General features: G+C 36.6%; 1 pseudogene; it reads left to right on the top strand.

The window, feature by feature from the left end:
- Nucleotides 1-363: 363 nt before the first annotated feature.
- Nucleotides 364-999, top strand: LOC122756022 (annotated as a pseudogene).
- The last annotated feature ends 6906 nt before the right edge of the window (nt 1000-7905 follow it).

Genomic DNA, 7905 nt, shown 5'->3' with positions numbered 1-7905 from the left:
TCAAATAATTGTATAGAAATGTAGCTTCAAAATGTCTCCAAGAAATAAATCAGGATTGATGTTCATAGCTAATAGAAGAAAATAAAGAAACAAAACATTAATTGATCACAGTCAGAACCAATGACTTCAAACAAAATCTAGATCAGAGGTACTTCTTATCCTTTGGGTACATGGATCCCCTTAGAGTTTTTTAGATAGGTGTAGGTTTATAAGTTTGGATGGCAAAAATTATAATTTTATTTTCACTAACTTCTAACTGAAATTTAGCATTTCTCCCAATTATTTAAAGCATTTAGCTTTTCCTTCAGTTATTTAAAAACATTTGCCTTTCTATCCAGGGCTCCATATAGAGCAGAACCCATTGCCACTGCTGAGATGTTGATGCCCAAGAAGAACCAAATTGCTATCTGCAAATTCCTTTTTTTTTTTAATTTTTTTTTCTTGAGGCAATTGGGGTTAAGTGACTTGCCCAGGGTCACACAGCTAGTAAGTGTTAAGTGTTTTGAGGCCGGATTTGAAATCAGGTACTCCTGACTCCAGGGCCGGTGTTCTATCCACTGCGCCACCTAGCTGCCCCCTGCAAATTCCTTTATAAGGAGGGAATAATGATAGCCAAGAAAGATGTCCACATGCCAAAGCATCCTGAGCTGGCAGAAAAGAATGTGCCCAATCTCCATGTCATGAAGGCTATGCAGTCTCTAAAGTCTCATGGCTATGTTAAGGAACAGTTTGCATGGAGGCATTCCATTCAGTATCTCTGGGATGACCTTAGCCTGCCACACTCCAAAGAAGTCATCCTGAGACAGGAAAGCCAAAGCCTAAAGGCCTGGAAGGTGAGCGACCTGCCCGGCTTACTTGTGGTGAAGCTGACAGAGACACATACAGTGAAGTGCTGCTCCCCCTGGTGCTGACAAGAAGGCTGAGGCTGGTGCTGGGTCAGCACCAGAATTCCAGTTTAGAGGTGGATTTGGTCATGGATGTGGTCAAACTCCTCAATAAAAAGTGTAGAGATGTTTCGTATTGAATAAAATTTGGGGAAAAAAACATTCTAAGAAGGGAATTATAGGCTTCACTATATTAGTAAAAAGGCCTATGACCACCCCCCCCAAATAATAAGGAAACCCTAATCTAGATGTGCTTAAGGATATTACCATTAGCATTCAGGATTCTTTTCATCATATAACCTGTGTTCTTTCATGTTGCCTTTCTGGACAATTAATAATCGGGATTGCTAAAACTATGAAATAACCTTACTGGTACTTATACAAGATTTGTTCTAGAGGCCTCATAAAAGAGTGTTAATCTGTATATTTAATTTCTTCCTCTAACAAGAAAGGTAATACATGGTTTCCTTCAACCTTCTGCAAAGAAAGACAGAAAAATTAGGGGGAAATGCAATCATTAATCTATATATTATCCTATTTTCAAAACTTCATCTCTTTAGGGTTGTTATTCTTTTTAGTATGCTGCCTCTAAGAAGTACAGCAAAATGCTTTTCATTATATTGAAATCCAGTTGAACTGCTTTGAATTCTTGCATCTCTTAGAAGGCAGTTGCCTGAGTATTTTCGCCTGTCTGAAAGAGCTGGAAGTTATTTTTGTGCATAATAGAGTATTAGAAGATTAAAGAAAATGATTTATATGATTGCAGAGGAAAAAAAGTTAAATGCTAATAAAAACTCTTTGTGAATGACAAAATTAAATGTAGCATCTTAGTGGTAACATTTTCCTTTTAGTAAAAGGCAAATCCCTATTAAAAACTGAGAGGATAACTTCCTTGTGTTATATAGCTATTATGCCCATACCACTATAAAGAGAAACAGTTTGTGTGATGGAAGAACTCTACTTCGGTCAATTACCATCTAAACTGTCCTTTCTCTGGGCACTGAAGAAGCTTTAGTCACAGAACACAGGAGAAATATCCCCCATGGGAACTATAGAAGGAAAAATTAAGGTTGTCAATGTGTATATTGCTAAATACAATGGTCTGGTGGAGGATGCAGTGGTGAGGAAAGGTTTTGAAAGTCTCCTTGAATTAGCTGAGGATACAGTATAAAAGCAACAAATGGAGTTTGGCCTTCATGTACTTTCAGGCAAAGAACTGATTATTTGTTTCCTTTTAGCATATAAAATGCAAAGACAAAGTCAGAAATCTTTTGTAGGACAATAGTCACACTCTGTCCAATACTGTTTTTGGAGTTCAGAGGCAGCCATGGTACAGAAGAGCAAAGATCTCTTGATGACTGGATAGAAAGTGTGAATCACCCCTTCTAGATAATGTCTGCAAAACATAGTATGTCAAAGTTGTTTGTTCTTATGTTTGTATCTTCTTTCTAACTCAGCACAAAGACAAGAAAGACATCATCCATGACATAAAAAAATCAGAATGAAGAAGCAAAAAATGGGGTATTCAACTATTACAAAATTATATTCTCATATATTGGGTTAAAGCCTAAAACTGAGTTTTGTTAAATTCACTTAGATTACCCACCACCCTCTATTTCTGAAATGCTTTCCATCTTCATGTTCACCTACTGAAACTGTCTTCCTTCACGGACCCCTGAGGTGACTCTTCCCCCATGAAGCCTTTTGTGGTCCTCACAACTGGAGTGATTTCTCATTTCTTTCTGTAGCACTCTGACCTTATCATATTTTTTTATTTACCATAATTATTTTTGTATATGTATTACCCCACCCCCACATTAGACTGTAAGCTCTTTAAGAATAAGAATTTTGATTTTTTTCATTTTTTGTAATGCTCAACTCCTAATGCACAGCCTTGAGTGTAATAGGCACTCAATAATGCATTCTTCTTAAATGGAATTGAATTGTGGTTAATGGTTCTGTAGTGACAGAAAATAGACCTGTGATGTCATTAAAACAGGGTGCTTCCAGATAAGAAAACTCTCTCTACCAATGCAGGCTAGCAGCTTCTCTGCAATTTGGTCTTAGAGACTTTCACTGAGAGGCCAAGAGATTTGTCCAGAGTCCCTCAGCCAGTATTGCCTCAATCTCATGGGTTGTGAGGATCAAATGAGATATATTCAAAGTGCTTGCCACAGTGTCTGGCACATAGTAAGCACTATATCAAGACTTGAACATACAGCAAGACTTGAACTATAGCAAAGCTGGAACATAGGTCTTCCTGACTTTAAGGCTCAATTTCTATTCACAATTGTTATTATTGTTAATAATCTATTTACATCGTTAGCTCTTCTAGAGTGAGAGTTACTTCTATACAGTCTTAAAGATGTTATTACCTTTAAAATGTGTAGCTTAGTTTATTTTGTTTTTTAAATTTTATTTTATTTTAAATTTATGGAATAAAATAAGGATTTTCATAATATAGTATAATAAAAAAGTGATTGCACATGAAGCTGCAAATCTACTATGTATAACTTGCTTCAAATCTACTATGTACAACCTGATATTCCTTTTAAATATACAACTGCAAATTTCTTTATCCTTGTTTTCTCTCCCCACCCCACCCTAGAGATGTCCACCATTAGACACAGATAGGTATATACATATGTGAAATTATTCTATATATACTTCTATTTCTCAGTTCTTTCTTCGGATGCAAATAGCATCTTTTTTCATATGTCCTTGATAGTTTGGGTATTTTTTATAGTCAAATAACTTATTCACTCAAAGTTGTTCTTTTTTTTTTTTGCAGGGCAATGAGGGTTAAGTGACTTCCCCAGGGTCACACAGCTACTAAGTGTCAAGTGTCTGAGGCCGGACCTGAACTCAGGTACTCCTGAATTCAAGGCCAGTGCTTTATCCACTGCGCCACCTAGCTGCCCCCAAAGTTGTTCTTAAAACTATATTACTGTATACAATGTTCTCTTAGTTCTGCTCATTTTGATCTTCATTATTTCATGCAAATCTTTCCATGTTTTTCTAATGTCATCACAAGTTCATGATTTCTTATAGCACAATAGTATTATTTCATCACAATCATATACCACAACTCATTCAGCCATTCTCTAATTGATGGGCATCTCTGCAGTATCTAGTTCCTTTCCACTACAAAGAGAGCTTCTATAAACATTTTAGAATATATAGATTTTTTTTCCTTTTTCCCTAATCATCTTTGGAAATAGACGTAGTAGTGCTATTGCTAGGTCATTTATTCTGGGGACAGTTTCACAGTGAGCACAGATATCATTCAATGGGAAGTATCACCCAATATGAGGTCCAGATGTTCAGCTCATTGACTACCATAGAAGCCCTGCTGTGCAATGATTTAGAACCCTAGGGCTTATGGAATTAAACCTGACCTACAAGGACTCTTTAGACCCCTAATTCACAGAGACCAGCAGAGAGTGACACATTTCTGGCTCAGCTGGAACAACAGCTACATGACTGATGAGGTAAATGCCTACAGGTAAGAAATGCTGGTTGTAAAAAGAGGCTAACAAGTTTCTGTGTACATTCTTTAGCTACAGAGTCTGACCCAATTCAGGGAACAAGATGAAGAGAATGAGTTTTCATAGGATGAATAGGAATTATATCGGTCTGGCAGTCATGATCCCAAAGAAGCAAGTTGAGAAAGAAATAAGAGCTGAGTAAGGGAAATAAGAATATAGACTTTAAAAGCTAAGGGGTATTAGTAAGAAGCTATTTGAATTTTAGAAAGACAGGCAGGGCCAGAGGAAAATCTGAAATTAATTTCACTCACATGGGACTTTTGTATTTGCTGAAGCATTTTTGGAACTCTCTAATAATAGGCAATATTAATTATTATTAATAATTATCACCATCAATTATTAATAATATGTTGTTCATTATTCATCATATTTATTATTTTTAATAATGTTAATTAATAGTAATGGCAGTTATATAACTGCCATGACTTTGTCATATATTCAGTGGGTTGGTAGACCCAGAACCTGATATACAATTCACACAGGTGAATAGTGACAGTTCTAGTCAAAATTGTTAAATAGATGAAGTTTGTCCTGAATGTTCCCAGGCCTCTTGCTTTGTACTCCCTCTGCCTGCTTAGAATATCTCTTCCCTGCCCTAAGTGCCCAGAATATTCATAGTTTCTTTCTTTAAAAATCTCCTATTGAGGGGGCAACTAAGTGGCACAGTGGATAAAGCACTGGCCCTGGATTCAGGAGGACCTGAGTTCAAATCCGACCTCAGATACTTGACACTTACTAGCTATGTGACCCTGGGCAAGCCACTTAACCCCCATTGCCCCACAAAAAAATCTCCTATTGAGAAAGCATGTGAAACTACTTCAGAGAAGTTTTATGGCTTCCAGGAAGGCACAAGTTGTAGTAGGGACCAGAGCCTTAGATTAAAGGAATAAAGCTCTGAATGAAATATTGAGGGGCAGATTGGAAAGATACTTGGGAGACAAAGTTGTTGTGTGTGGCACCCTTGGCACATGGGTACATATAGATGGAACTTGCCTTGGAAAAGAAAGAATTTGGTAAGTGAATGATGTCAGACTGAAGACTTGCAGATAGCACTCCAGAGGGTTAGCCTGAGTTGCAGGTGAACGGGGTGCTTCAGTTGGCTATGAGAGAGTTATTGTTGTTGTTGTTGTTTTTGATCCTTCATTCTTGAGGAGAACCAATGACACCACAAGGGTGATGTCTTGATTTGTGCATAAATTGAATTTAAATGAGACTCCTGGGGTTTAAGAAATATAGCTGCTAGATATATTCAGGAAGCAAAAAGAAGCAAAGAAAGTATCACATCACATAGTCATAGGATTTAGAATGGGAAGAGACCTTTAAAGTTCTCTAGTATGTCTCCTCATTTTTACAGATGAGGAAAATGAATACCAGAGAAGTTAAGTAATTATCCAAAGTAGTCTGGCAATCAGTGAGTAGTAGGACCTGAGTCTTCTGTTTCCAAGAAGTATTCTACTGGGAAGATAAAGCTCATTGAAGCCAAAAAGCAGTGCAGTTAGGGAGAAGAGAAGGAAGAAGCTAGCTCATCAACTGTGGTAGACATTAAAGAAGAGGATAACACAAATAAGTAAGATGAGCAAGGTGGCTAATCAGGAAAGAAAGTTGTTGGCAGAGAACACTCATGAGTGATCATGTAGTCTAGGATGAAATAAAAAATCAATGCGAAGTACAATTGAAAGAGCACTGATTGTGGTGTCAGGGAAACTGGTTTCTTAGCCCATCTCTGATGCTTTCTTTTTTTTTTTTTTTAGTTTGATGTGTTTTGGTTTTTTTTTTTTTTTTGCAGGGCAATGAGGGTTAAGTGACTTGCCCAGGGTCACACAGCTAGCAAGTGTCAAGTGTCTGAGGCTGGATTTGAACTTGGGTCCTCCTGAATCGAAGGCCAGTGCTTTATCCACTGTGCCACCTAGCTGCCCCTATGTGTTTTGGTTTTAATTGCAAATATGAATAGAGAACTCACATAATAAAGCAACACTGTCAAGTAAAACTAATCATACAGTGAAATCTTCAGAATATAGATTCAATATTTCATGTTACATATGTAACCCACTTCTCTATTTAAATAATAACAAAACATATTTTATCTCCCTCTTATCCTATCAGAAAAAAAGGAAAAAATGAATTTATTGTTATAAATTGAAGTAAATATCTATAGACAAGCAAAACAAATTCCCTCAAAGGCTGTATACAAAGAGCTTGCTGCTTTATAGCTGTGTGATCTTTGATAACTCACTCAACTGTCCCAAGCCTCAGGGTGTTGTTTTTTTTAATCTGCAAAATTAGGCTTCACTAGAGGGCTTCTGAAGTACCTTTGATTTCAAAGCTATAGTGTTTGTGATCCTTACAAGACCAATAGTCTTATCTACTGAGGAAGTGGTCTCAAAGTTACTATAGTTTCTGACTGTCCCCAAAATGAAGAATACATGTAAGAAAGCATCATGCAAATATTTAGTTAATAAGATCTATTCTGTTTTGTATTGTTCTTATTTCCTTTGCTTCACTCCTGCAAATCCCATTAAAAAGCCACAAAAATCTTCATTGCTCCCTTGACTCAGTGGGAGTTACGTATGTGTGGGTATCAAAGAACATGGCTGATGATATCATACAAACCAATTTTCCACCCACACAACAGCAGTACCCTGAAGAAGATTTGAAAAACTTAATTGGAAATTTTAGGATGACAAAGGATAATGAAAGTTTGAAACTTTTTTGCTTTTATAGAGTTCTAATAGTTAATGATGAGGGGAAAAGTCAACAGAATTGCTATAATCAAAGCTGGATTTTGGTTTTTATTTTTCATGAGTTCTTCAAAATCTGATTTTTAATGTATATCAGATTTATATAGGAGGGGGTGGAATAAATGCCCTATGCCTTACATGATGTGAAAATTTAGTTTAGGCTTTAAAAAAGTAGATCCATGATAGAGCTAGGGAACTCAAAGTAAGGAAACTCCCTCTGCAAGTCTTGAAGATTTGCCTGGAGCATTGTAGAGGTTAAATGACTTCCCAGCATGTGGCAAAAAGAGGACTTAGCCCAAGGTCCTTCTGCTTCTCTTGCCATTACACTAGGCTGGCAAGTGGTATATTTACCTTGCTAAAACATTATTCATCATGGGCAAGATAATAAGTGACCTGACCTCAACCAAAAGATTTTGGCTATCTGTGATCCAGGAGTGGCTATAAAATTATGATACTTAAAAAATGAAATATCAGAACTTTATACTTCCAAATGAATGTTGTCTCCATGGAAAGTTACTTTTTAGGAAACTATATATTAATTCAATGATGCATCTATTGCGCCTTTGTAATTCTTCTGTAATTTATGTCACTTTACTCTTTGATTTTTAAAAATCAACACTAGATAGGGGCAGTTTCATGTTCCTAAAAAATACTAATCTCTTTCCTTCCCCACAGATTTTAGCTCAAGATCCCCTTTACATAAGCTGTCCCTTTGCCTTGATTACAACCCTTCCT

The sequence above is a fragment of the Dromiciops gliroides genome, chromosome 4 (genome assembly GCF_019393635.1).
Source record: "Dromiciops gliroides isolate mDroGli1 chromosome 4, mDroGli1.pri, whole genome shotgun sequence".
Taxonomy (NCBI): domain Eukaryota; kingdom Metazoa; phylum Chordata; class Mammalia; order Microbiotheria; family Microbiotheriidae; genus Dromiciops; species Dromiciops gliroides.
Note: the sequence above shows the minus strand (reverse complement) of the source record. Positions and strands in the feature narration are given on the sequence as shown.